At 44.9% G+C, this 13,270-nt stretch overlaps 2 pseudogenes; both read left to right on the top strand.

Annotated features, from left to right (window-relative positions):
* The first annotated feature begins 2,210 nt into the window (after window positions 1–2,210).
* LOC112892625 lies at window positions 2,211–6,838 on the top strand (annotated as a pseudogene).
* A 418-nt stretch (window positions 6,839–7,256) lies between these two features.
* Window positions 7,257–11,596, top strand: LOC112893759 (annotated as a pseudogene).
* The last annotated feature ends 1,674 nt before the right edge of the window (window positions 11,597–13,270 follow it).

Raw genomic sequence — 13,270 nt, 5'->3', positions numbered from 1 at the left:
ACAAAGGTACAAGCACACTAGTGGAATTTCACATAGAAAACGCCGTCCATCTCGTCAGATTATGTCTTTCCTTTATTTTCTCAAAATCCCATTTTATCTTTTAAAATACTTGCACCCTTATTTTTGGTAAGCGCTTGTGGTCATGGTTTAAAATATAATCAAGGGGATAACAGGTAATAAACATCTCTAGCCGTAGGCAACGTCTAGTAGAGCAATCCTAGGTCATCAAGGAATAGTCATAGCAATCAAGGGGTGGCTATCCAACCATGTCTTGCAATAAAATGATGCATTTTATAAAACAGGCCAATAGGTTGCATTTATAAAACTGGGATAAATATGCATCAAGGATGGGATTGGACTTGCCATTCACAAGGCCTTCCGAGAGGTCCTGATCGAGGTACTGTCCTTCGGGTTCGGGCTCGCGGCACTGGTCCTCGGGCTCTTGCTCGCAGTACTGCTCGTCGACGGGTTCTCCCTCGGTCACTTCGTGATCTATGGCGCACACAAACAAACATTCATTAAAGAAAAAGAAATAGAGGTTTTATCTTCGAGCCCGAATCAGGAATAACTTAAGAAACAATGGTAGAAAGAATATTTTTGGGAGATTTCTTGATGGCATGGCCGACATTATGTTAGAAATGGCGTGGTAAAGTTTCGGGGCAAACGGAAGGTTTTTGGCGCATGAAATAATTGGCCGAACGGTATTTTAGGGGATGAATAAGGGTCCAAGGACCTATTTGGAATTATTGTTGGGAGGGGAGGGCTTGATTAGAATTTCTGGGAATACCTAGGGTACTCTGAAAAAGGTCGGGGGTTTATCCGTAATTATTTTGTGTAGTGGGAGGGTTCATTTCCTAAATAGGGTGAACATGGGGTTTATTTGGAAAAAGAGATTAAGGAGAGGTGGGGCTCTTAAGGAAATCGGTAGAAGGGCAGGGGGCTCAGGGCAAAATTGCCTTTCTTCCTCCTCCCGTTGCCAGGAACAGAGGAGGGGGAGAGGAGCCGGCGGCGGCGCCGATTCCGGCGGCTCCGGGGCACGGCGGCGGCCGGGGGCAGGGGCAAAACGGAGAGGGGAGCAAGGGAAACCTATTCCTCTACTCACCATGGGCCGGGGTGGTGCACCACAGCCTGCCCACGATGACCAGCAGCGGCGGGCGGTGGCTCTTGCGGCGGCGGCGATGCAGGGCCGGGGAGGGGGCTAGGGGCGGCGGTGGAGGTTGTGGTGGTGGCGGGGCGCGTCGTGGGGGTATTTATAGGCCGGCGAGGGCGGGAAGGAGGGGGGCGCGGTGGAGGCCGGTGAGCTCCGGAGGCGGCCAGTAATGGCGGTGGGGGCGGCGGTGGTGCTGGGTCGTCGCTGCGCAGGGCGGTCGGTGGCGCTGGGTCGTCGTTGCGCAGGGTGGGTGGTGGCGTGTAGCGGGGAGGGGCGGCCTGGGGGTGCGCTGCGCAGGGGAAAGCGGCCAGTGGCGAGGCGACGCGCGGCGGCCAGCTCTGCTCCGCCGCGGCACGCAGGGGCAAGCGCGAGCGCCGAGGCGGCAATGGGGCACGGCGCGCGCAGGGGAGGGGCCAAGTTAGGCAGCTCCTGTGGAGTCGCCAGTGGGGGAGGGTGGTGGTGGCCAGGCGCTCGGCGTCGAGCTCTGCTCGGCGTCGTGCAGCGCGTGCAGGGGAAGTGAGAGAAGGAGAAGGAAAAAGGAAAAAAAAGAAAGGGGAAAAAGAAGAAGGGGAAAAAGAGAATAGGGGAGAAAGGAAGGGAGAGGGGGGGGGCTGCGCCGGCGGGATTCGCGGTGACGGTCGCGAGCGTGGGGTTGGGCACGCGGCGCGGCGCGCGAGAGGGGGGGGGCTGCGTCGGCAGGATTCGTGGCGACGGTCGCGAGCGCGGGGTTGGGCACGCGGCACGGCGCGCGGGTTGAGGAACAGAGAAAGGATGGCAGTTAATTTTTGGATGTCAGACGGCGAGATGTCGGGAAATGTTTTGGGCGATTAAGAGCTCGGACGGTAGAGGGTTTAGGAGCGATCCGAGCTTGACGACGAAAAAAGTTTTGAAAATTATTTTTAGCGAGTGATTTGTACTGTAATTTAAATAGGGTAAAAACGCGGGCGTTACAGCCCTAAACCCCTTGGCTCGCGTCGCCGCACACGTCGCTCGACTTCCTCCCATCACCTGCTCCTCTTCCTTCCTCCTCAGGCGAAGGCGATCCGGCGGGGGCGGCATCATGACGCAACACCGCGAGCCGATCCTCCTCGATGTGGGGTTGAAACACATGGTCGCCGGCATCAGAAAGCTCGAGCGCATCCTCGACGGCAAGCCCGGCGTCGCCTTCAAGTCCGAGGAGTACATGAACCTCTACACATACGTCCGCCATCGCATGCACTGGCTCGATCGCCTCCCCTAGCTATAGGCCGGGTTCAATCTCTCCTGTTGGTCCGGCCTGGTTGTTTAGTTTCTTTAGGGTTCGTTTAGTATGATTATCCCTTCCGATCTTGTCGGCGTCCATGCATGCGATCTGCTGTTTGAATGCTTCGTCGTTGCGGCCGGCAGGACGATATACAATATTGCACGCAGAAGGCGCCGCACGACTACTCGCAGCAGCTCTACGAGAGGTACAAGATGGCCTTGGACGACTACATCACATCCACCGTACGTGCCACGGGTTTCTTGATTACTAGTCCCTCCCTCTTCTTCGATCGATCAGTTTTACTCTTTGGAAAATTGTTGATTTGTAGCCGTGCTTTCAGATTGCATTGCACCTCTTGTCTATCTGTTATATATGTAAATTGTGCATGGTTAGTTGGTTCATTATGCTGTATGTAACTGCTCGAGTTTAGATCGGATGTGAGAGTCTTCGCGACGTATTGTTATGCATCTTTGATTTAGCGGTGGAAGTTCAGATCCATCGTGTATGGTCCTGGGTTTTTGGGATTAGATCATTGATCGCATCGTATGCGGAAGTTATTGCCTCTTAATAAGCTAGGGTGCTCGTGAAATCATTCGTGGTGTTATTAACTTTATTTTGTGCGCGCGTAGGTGTTGTCCTCCTTGAGGGAGAAGCACGGCGAGTTCCTGCTTAGGGAACTGGTGCTCAGGTGGAAAAACCATAAGGTAATGGTCAAGTGGCTGAGCAGGTTCTTCAACTACCTTGACCGCTACTTCATTACACGGAAGTCACTTTTGCCGCTCAAGGCAGTTGGCTGGGGTTCCTTCGAAACTCTGGTAATGTCTCCGTCCCCCTATGATTGAGTTTTTACATGTGCACTACATCTGAAGGAGCTTATCAATTGCTTGGCTGATGAGTTGTCAATATCTTGGTTTTCATACTTTTTGTAACAGGTCTACGATGAGCTCAAAGCAACAGTGACATCGATTGTGATTGCCAGGATTAGCCTTGTACTTTGCTACTTATTTTTTTGTACTTTACAGAGGTTGCATTGCAGTCATTTTTGTTCTTGTGGAATTTCTTGGTTTGACAGATCGACGAGGATAGGGAGGGCCAGATTATAGACCTTACTCTTGTCAAGAATGTTCTTGACACCTATATTGAACTTGGCCAGAATTCAACAATAACAGTTCATCGATCCGGGCCCGATAGCGGGTCAAAGCTTTATAGCAAAGACTTTCAAGATGCATTTCTTCAGGGTACTGTAGATTATTATTCTAAGAAGGCCCAAACCTGGATCGTGGAGGATACTTGCCCTGAATACATGCTTAAGGTAACTCATAAGGAGCTCTCCAAAATTCCATTTCATGGTGCAAGGACATCTTCTCTCTGTTCCATAGGCTGAGGAGTGCTTACAAAAAGAGAAGGAACGAGTTGCACATTATTTACATTCATCTACTGAACCGACACTAATGGAGGTTTGTGTCAGGCTGTTATTGATCTCACTTTGATGATTACATTGAATGGTGTTTCTAACCTGATCAAGTGCAGTAAATTTCTCTGACACTGAAATTAGCACATCTTTCTAACATTGCTTACAGGCTGCACAAGGAGAATTGCTAGCTAAGCACGTCGACCAAATCCTGAAGAAAGAGAATTCTGGCAGCAAAGTTTTACTTTGTGATGAAAAGGTTTGTTAGATGGAAACTCATGTCAATACATGCCAAGAACTCATAGACAGCAAGTTTACTGAAAACTTTAAGTCTATATTTGTCACTGCAGGTTGAAGATCTGTCAAGGATGTTTAGGCTCTTCTCTAGGATTAAAGATGGTCTGCCTCCAGTATCTAAAACATTCCAGGAGGTATTTTATTACTCATAATGCTGTATTGCATTGCACTTTTGATCAAGCTCCATTTTTTTTTAATAAGTTCACTTCTCTGCAGCATGTCAACGAAGTAGGCATGTCATTGTTGAAACAAGCTGTAGATGCTGCTACCAGCATGAAGGTGATTCGTCTTGTGTTTTTAGTCATTGCCTGCTGTCTTTTCCATTCACTTTGCGTTGTAACTACGATTCACAAGTTTAAAATTTTCTGGGTGATGTTCTTTTTGTACCATATTTAAAATGTTCTGGGTGATGTTTTTTCTACCATAACTCCTTTTTTGAATTAATGATGCATTGTTCAGATGTGAAAATCAAGAAAAACCATCTCAGATGGATTTCATGATGCCAAGAATCTGAAGCCTTGCATAAATGTTTCATAGACATAATAATAAATGCTGCTTCCTTCTGTGAAATTTCATTATGTGATGAATGAAGTTTGTTTAAACTTGCCTGTTCGTATGATGAATATTTCTTATCCAGTTAATAAATATTTGTATCAACTACTTGTATTTTAGTAATTTTTCAAATTGAAGTGAATTTTTAATCCTTTTACTTTTCATTTTCTCCTGATTGATGTCATAACAACTTTTATAATCAAACTCTCATAACCTTTTATTTTTCATATGTGCAGAAAGAGAAAAAGGATGTAGTGAGTGCGCTAGAGCTGGTAAGTATTTCACGTACCTTTATGCGCTGGAGGATTTTTCCTTTTTTGGTTTCTAAAAGTTTACTGCTTATTACAGGACTATGTGCAGATAATCATAGATCTCCATGGCAAATACATGGCATACGTCCTCAATTGTTTCCAGAACCATACACTATTTCACAAGGTTAGCTGGCTCAAATATTTCTATTATCATACAATGTCTACCTCACCTGCTAACGCTATTTGTTCCCAGGCACTTAAGGAGGCCTTTGAAGTTGTTGTTAATAAAGATGTTGCTGGCTGCACTAGTGCCGAATTGTTCGCATCGTATTGCGACAGTATTCTTAGAAAAGGTGGAATCGAAAAACTTAGTGATGAAGCAATTGAAGAGAACCTTGACAAGGCATGGTTACTGCAAAACTATTTGAACACTACAGTTTATATGCTCATTTTCTCATACTTCTAAACTTATTGCCAGGTTGTCAAGCTTCTGACATACATCAGTGATAAGGACCTCTTCATTGAGTTTCATAGGTTTGTAGTTTGTATTGTCTTCGATGGTAAATTTATTGCAGGATATCACATAGTTGAAGCTTGATACATCTTACATTTTTGCATCTGAAAATTTACTGCGCAGGAAGAAGCTAGGGAGGAGATTGCTCTCCGATAAGAGTGGCAACGATGAACAAGAGAGAAGCTTGCTTTCCAAGCTAAAGCAGCATTTGGAGGGCAGTTTACTTCAAAAATGGAGGGTACGCTCAATGATATTTGTGTTGCAAAAGAAAATCAAACAAAGTATGACGAGTACATCAGCACGAACCCGGAGTTGCATCCTTTGGTGGATCTGAGTGTTCAGGTTTTGACGACAGGATGTTGGCCAACATACAAAAGCAGTGATATAAATCTTCCTTCAGAGATGGTATGCGAATCAGTTTCTTGATCACTTCTACTGCTGGGCTCTTTTTGTTCAATTACTTGAGCTCAACTGTATTTTCAGGTTAAATGCGTAGAGGTGTTCAAGGAGTTTTATCAATCGTTCACGAAACACAGAAAGATTAATTGGATTTTTTCCTTGGGAAGTTGCAACGTTATTGGGAAGTTCGATGCGAAACCCATTGAGCTCATTCTTACAACTTTTCAGGTATATTTCAAATAACAGAACAAGCAAGTCCATAGCTTTGCGTGCGCCTTAACTCCATTTTGCCAATCTCCACATTGCCAGTGGCACTACTATTGCTATTCAACGAAGCTGAGAAACTAAGTTTCTCTGAGATTGCGACATAACTAAATCTTTCCGAAGATGATACTACACGTCTGCTCCATTCACTCTCATGTGGGAAGTACAAGATTCTCATCAAAGAGCCATGTAGCAAAACGATTTCCCCAAATGACATCTTTGAGTTCAACCGCAAGTTTGCTGATAAGATGCGGAGGATAAATGTGCTATTTATAGTTTCAAACTGCATTTGCTTTCTTTGCTTTGGATCTCTTGCTTCTTCCAGAAACCTGACAATAAATGTATTTTGCAGGTGCAACTTCCTCCATCCGACGAGAAGAAAAAGGTCATCGATGATGTCAACAAGGATAGGAGGTTTGCAATTGACGCATCTTTAGTGCGTATCATGAAGAGCCGCAAGATCATGACCCATCAGAATCTCGTTGCGGAGTGTGTGGAACAGCTCAGCCGCATGTTCAAGGTACTACACCAATCTCTTTCTATCACACCTTTTGTGATCCGTTTGTTTTGTGTGCACAATCGTTATAGCATCTTAACTTTTTTTTCGAGAAAACACGATGATGTATTGATACTGGATCGTTTCTCTCTGCTGCAGCCTGACATCAAAATGATTAAGAGGAGGATTGAGGACCTTATCACAAGAGAATACCTGGAGCGAGATAAAGATGCGGCAAACTCGTACCGATACTTGGCTTGATTGGTCGATGCTGATTGACGGCTGCAAGCCTTACGGCAGTGTTGCCACTTGTACATTCTTCCTACATCTAGAGGCATAGTAGGATTCGAATCTGGGTAGCTTAGGTTGGGAGATACAGTGGAAATGTGGAATTATTCATGTTGTTTATTATATAGTTACTTCTTCTGATTTGCTTCGAAATATGTTTGAGATATCTCGTTATTCTCATGCTGCATGCTGTGTGTTCCGATTTAGCACTTAATCAACCGAGAAGACCATAAGCCCCAACGGCTCGACTTTTACTGAGGAGATGTTTGGTTCGGCGATTTTCCTCCGTGATCTATTACACCGCAAACAGGTCCCGTTAGTTGACGTTTGTTCTGAGAAGCATCGTAACACATCACGATGGTAATGAATACGGCCAGTAGAAATCACACCGCAACCGATAGCGCTCAACATCCGGCGTTATCCGATTCCCCCGACCCCTTGGCCCCGAGAGCTGCCCTCGAGCTGCCCCCGCCCCGAGCTCGACCCCGGCCTCGAGACGCCGCCGGCGGCGGCGGCGGCTGCAGCTCCTCCTGCCCGCATCCTTGCCACCCCCTCGTGCTGCTTCGGTCCTCGCCCCCTCGCGCTTCTTCCTCAGCCCCCTCGCGCTTCTTGCTCGCGACCTCTTGGCCTCGCACACGACGAGGACGCCGGCAACCCCTTCTGCTGCATCCTCACCGGTGAGAACCACCCACTCCCTCTTCCTGTCTGTCCCTTTCCCCTTCTTTCTCCTCCTCCTTCTCCGCCCCAACCTTTTCAACAAACCCTAACCCTTGCTCGTGTTCTAGGTTTTCACGTGGTTCTTGGTGAGGCAAGATCCGTGAGGGGCTTGTAGAGGAGAATACCTATATCAATCGAATCAACAAGGCTCGGATCTGTAAGTGTTCTTGGTGATCTTTTCCCTTTCTTCGATTTTGGGTGGCTGAACTGTTAGTATTGTACGAATGTACATTAACATGCCAATTGTGTCTGAATTCTAAAGGAGAATCTGGACTGAAGTTTTCTGAACTGCAAGGATGCCTATGATTTAAATGTCCACAATAGTTGAGTAGCCTATGATCCATAGTTACCATTAGATGTTCTGCTAATAAAATAACATTGTGTCTATAATTAAATGTGGTTTATAATTTCCTCAAATTCATCTGATAAACTTTGCAACATTCACATGTTTCGAAGTGATAAAGAATATGTTTGCTCATTATATTCGTTGTACATTGTTTCTTGCTGCATGTACACTTGGCTTCAGTTTTAAACAATCATTCTAGTTCTGCCCTTGAATCGATGGTTGGGTTTGGTGCTGATAATCTTAGCTTGTTTTCATATACAATAATAACAATACTTCCTCCTAAAGGTTTCTAGTCTTACCTTCACTGCTTACTCCAGTATTACATTCAGAATTGCATTTAACTGCAGTTGACAATATCACTGTGCAGTTCCACATAAGCGACTATTGAATTTTAGGAGGATTTACCTTCACTATGGCTCATCTTTGAGGACCTGCATCTATTGAATTTGGGAGGATGATTTGTAAGGTGCGTGTGTTCTTCCTTCCCCTTCGAGCCCTATGATGTGTTTCCCCTGCCTATGACTATCCTTGGCTGGTAGCATCTTTGATTGATAAATTCTGGTTGACAGAATGCTTAACTATTTTGTTAGTTTCCCATTTACTCTATTGAATGTGGACTGCTACGATCTTGTGTTATATTTGCATAGTCTTATTTTAGTAGCTTGCACTTTGCTTAGGCAAAATGCCAATTCTGATTTTACACTATACTGTCCTTGAACAGCACTATATGGCCCGTCTTCCATTATCTACACGAACGCGAAAGAGGAATCTAGCCCTTAGAAATATGGCATCTGCCATCATGCTTATGTACTATTATATATTCGCTTTACTAGTACTGTCACATAAGTGGAAGTGTTGGAAGATAGAAAGGAGGATAAAAATTAAAGAACTTAGAAGTCAACGTCTGTACAATCTAATTTGTGAGAGTGATGTCAAGTGTATAAACGACCTTCGCATGGATAGGAGAACCTTTCATATATTGTGTGAGATGCTTAGAGATGTTGCTGGGTTAAGGGGTACAACAAATACTCCGTTGGAAGAGATAGTAGCGGCATGTTTACACACTCTGGCTCATCATGTGAAGAATAGAACAATAGGAGGCTTTTTCTTGCGAAGTGGTGAAACGGTGAGCAGAAACTTCAATTCATGCCTCCTAGCTGTTGTGAAGCTTCACCAATTGCTACCTAAGAAACCAGAACCTATACCTGAGGACTGCACAGACTTTAGATGGAAGCACTTCAAGGTACCCGTCTTGTCAATAGAAAATTGTCACGTAGACTATACTCATAGGTGTACATTATTAATCTATTTTGCTGCTTGGATTATGTCATAGAACTGCTTGGGTGCATTGGATGGCACACATGTAAAGGTGAGTGTCCCAACTAAGCTGAAGGGGAGGTATAGGTCAAGAAAGGAATACTCAAAATCCACCACATAGCGCAGAGGAATACTTTAACTTGTGCCATGCTAGGGCTAGGAATATTGTTGAGAGAGCATTTGGAAGGCTCAAGGGTCGGTGGGGAATTTTCGCAGGTGTCTCAACATCTAATGAATGGACTAATTCTTGCAATAATCTTGCTCAGGGGATGTATAATAGATATAGAGCTAGGTCTAACTAAGGTTTGTACCTTTTCTTGGAGGCTGTTCATTGTTTTTGGCATGTTGCTTGTGATTGTAATTTTTTTTAGTACCAATGGCTTGCAAACTAATTAGCGTGATTACTTCTTACAGATATGAACCAATCAGAGAGCTCAAGTTCCGCCCGGGGAAGAGGGAAAAACAAAAGGATCTGGACCTATTATGAGGACGAGGAGTTGATCAAAGCACTATATGAGCTGCCTTTAGATCCAAAGTGAAAAAGTGAGGGAGGTTTTAAGAATGGCTACTGTTCTGTTCTGAAAAATGCGCTCACAACAAAGCTACCAGGGAGTGGCCTTACTGCTATTCCACACATTGAGTCTAGAGTGAGGCACTTCAGGACCAAGTATGGTGCAATTGAGGTTATGCTTGCCAAGAGTGGTTTTAACTGGGATGACAACAGAAAAATGGTGCAATGTGAGAAACAACAATATGACGCCCATTGTAAGGTAAATTACTTCAACATATGTCATTTCTGTTCAACATATGTCTTTGACAGCACTACTTAGTAGTGCTCAAATTGTCTTTCCTCTTAGCTCCTGCAGTCCCAAAACAGAACTGTGTGCTGCCTAAACAATCCATGTTTCCCTTCCTGCTCATCCTTTAGTTGCTGCTGTCATTGATCATGTTTTAGCTCTCTTTGTAGGATAATCCTGATGCCAAGGGACTTTATGGCATTGCATTTCCACATTTTGATACCTTGGCTGCTATATATGGTAAGGACATAGCTACAGGAGAAGGAGCCAAGGGGCTTGGTGAGTCTGTTTCTAATATGGAGAAAGAAATAGTTTTGGGAGAAGAGTGTCAATTAGTGGAAGAAGACAGGATGTCTATGGACACACCACGACGGTCTTTGGATAGTAGGAACTCCGTTGATTCAACTTCATCAAGCTCTAAAAGAAGGAAGAAAGATAAAAGATACCAGTAGGGAGAATGAGGTCAACATGTCAAGCGACCCATTCTTTGATCTAGCTAGAGGAATCCGTGGTGATCTTAACAAAGCCTTGCATCACTTTGGAAGGATGGCAGAAGCCATGGAGAAGGAAGCCAAGGCCCAAGAAGAGGCAACCCAAAAGGATCAAATGCAAGTGCTACAAGAGAATTCAATTGCTGAATTAACTAGGCTTGGTTTTACCGGAAGTGAATTGCTTCAAGCTGCTAGGTGTTTTTGTAAGGGTCCCGAATCAGATGACGATGCTTTTTGCGCTTTCAGAGACTCTCATGAGAGAATTCATCGAGAATATGATTGCGGGTAAGTTTACTTTATTTCTGCCAGCACTGCCATAATAGTTTCAAGTGCATGCTCATGATTTAGCTAATTTCTGTACCTGCTCTGCTCTCTTCTCATGTCCAGCAATTATACCATGGCTGTCTAGCATGAACTGCTTTGTTGCTCTCTATTTGGTATAGTATACCTATGTCTCATGAGTGGTTTGGTGAATTAAAGACAATTAGACTTCCTAGCAGTTCTTTTGTTGGTGTACTAAATTGATGGATTGGCTCTAGTTTCAATCATGGAGATCATATTTAGCCTGTTTGCATCATTCGTCTCATGAGTTCATATGTCCATGTTGGAATTGTGTTTATCTGCAATTCTCTGTTGCCCATAACTCATATGTGCATAGTAGACTTCTAACAGCTAGATAGTACATGTTTATCTTGCCTCCATTACAATGCAAATCATGTTTGCGCTCATGTGTTTTTTCTCCTTCAGATGAGTCTCAAAGGAACAAGTAAGCAGTTATCATCCAATTTTCAGTTGAGAATATGAGAAGCCAATGTACCAGCTACCAGATGAAACTTTGAAGACTGTTGTTGTGTTAGCTCCAAGACATGTTACTGTGTTATCTTTCTAAATTTGTTGTGTTAACATTGTGAAGCTCTAAGAAGTGAGGCTTGCTTGCTGCCAGTTCTGTTTTACTTTAGAGATTTGACATGCCAATGTACAGATCTGTTATCATTTTCTAAAACTGTCATCATGGTTTACTGAGATATTGATAGTTTATTGAGATAATTTTGAATTTTCTAAAGTTGCCAGCATGGTCAATGCCTTCTGGTCATAAATTTGGTGACAGCTTACTGAGATGTTGATTTTTAAAAGAATGTGAAGCCCTAATGATTCATAGATAAAGTATTTGGGTCTTTTGTATTGCCTATGTGTTGATCAGAACAACGATCTGCAGTCTGGTAACGCGCAGAGCAGAGCAGGGCAGTTGTTACCGTCTCGTTGCCAAATAGCGTAAAGGAAACAGAAAACGTTACTGAAATCAACCAAACTAACAGCGCCTGAAAGTCGGATACACAGGCGTTTTGCCACTGCAGAGCAGTAACTTACATAAGGTTCAAGGCTCGCAGGCCATCAGAGCAAAGGAAGAGACACCGCACTCCCCTTCTGGGCTAGTTAACGGAGCAAGAGAGAAAACGCCCCACCCCTTCTCCCGCCAACTCTGAGACACACTGCAAAACAGCAAGAAAGACCCGCCTTCATTGCCCACCCGCTCCTTCACGCAGCTTGATCAATATCAGCTCCAGCAAGGCCTGATCCGCGCCCCTCCACATCTTCCGCCAGCACTGCAAAAAACCAATCGTTTTGTAAGCAATCACCACAGGAGAAGAAATGAAATTGTTATTAAAAATCCCAGTCGTTGCGAGTTTTCCAGAGTGACCAAGCCACTCCAGCCAACAGGAAGATCATCAGGTGTTTCTCCTGTTTCCCTGCCTCCAGTAGCTTCTTCTCCACAAAGTCACAAACTCCCGTCGGGTTACCACTCCACTCCAAGCTGTCCCTCACCCAGCACCATGCCCAGATCGCCATTGGACATCTGAAAAAGATGTGATCTGCCGTCTCTCGTTCTCCACAGAGATTACAAAGTTCAGATCCATCCCAGTTCCGCCTAACCAGCTGCGTCGCTGATTGGAGTCTGTCGCGCACCAGCATCCAAATTAAAATCTGGATTTTCAGGGGCAACTTCGTGTTCCACACGTCTACCGCTTCTATATCTACCACACCTCCAAAGGTTATAAATCTATACAGCGATTTCAGCGAGAAACTGCCAGACTTCTGCAGTTTCCATCTGACTCCACTTGTTCTAGTTGAGCTGTTAGTTCTGTCCACTCCACCAACTCCTCAGAGCCCAGATTTCTTCTGAAATCAGGCAACCAGCCCCTCCCCCAAATATCAGCCACCGAGCACTGCCGCTCCCTGCAAATCTGGTATAGCCGTGGGAAGGATGTTTTCAGAGTGCAATCACCAAGCCAAACATCTTCCCAGAATCTAACCGTCTCTCCACTATTCGCCTTACAGACCTGTCCCCGCTCATACCAGCTCTTGACTTCCTGGAGGCCCCGCCAGAATTGTGAACCCCCTCTGTGAAAAGATTGAAAGAAGCTTGGCCCTCTCAAGTACCTTTTTTTTCCCAGCAGCTTAATGCACGGGCTATCCTCTCTACTGTCAATACGGCTTACCCATTTAGCCAGGAGGCCGGTGTTCATTGCTCTTGTATCAAGAAAGCCTAGTCCTCCAAATTCTTTCGGTCTAAGCGAGCGCATCCCACTTTATCATGTGGTAGTTCTTCTTACTGCCAACTCCTTGCCAGAAAAATCTAGCTCTAGCCGTATCCATCCTCTGGTGAGTGCCCTCGTACAACCAGTAGAGCCCCATAGTGTAGATGGGTATGCTGGATAAAGTTGAGTTCAGGAGGATC

Source organism: Panicum hallii, chromosome 5 (genome assembly GCF_002211085.1).
Source record: "Panicum hallii strain FIL2 chromosome 5, PHallii_v3.1, whole genome shotgun sequence".
Classification (NCBI taxonomy): Eukaryota; Viridiplantae; Streptophyta; class Magnoliopsida; order Poales; family Poaceae; genus Panicum; species Panicum hallii.
Note: the sequence above shows the minus strand (reverse complement) of the source record. Positions and strands in the feature narration are given on the sequence as shown.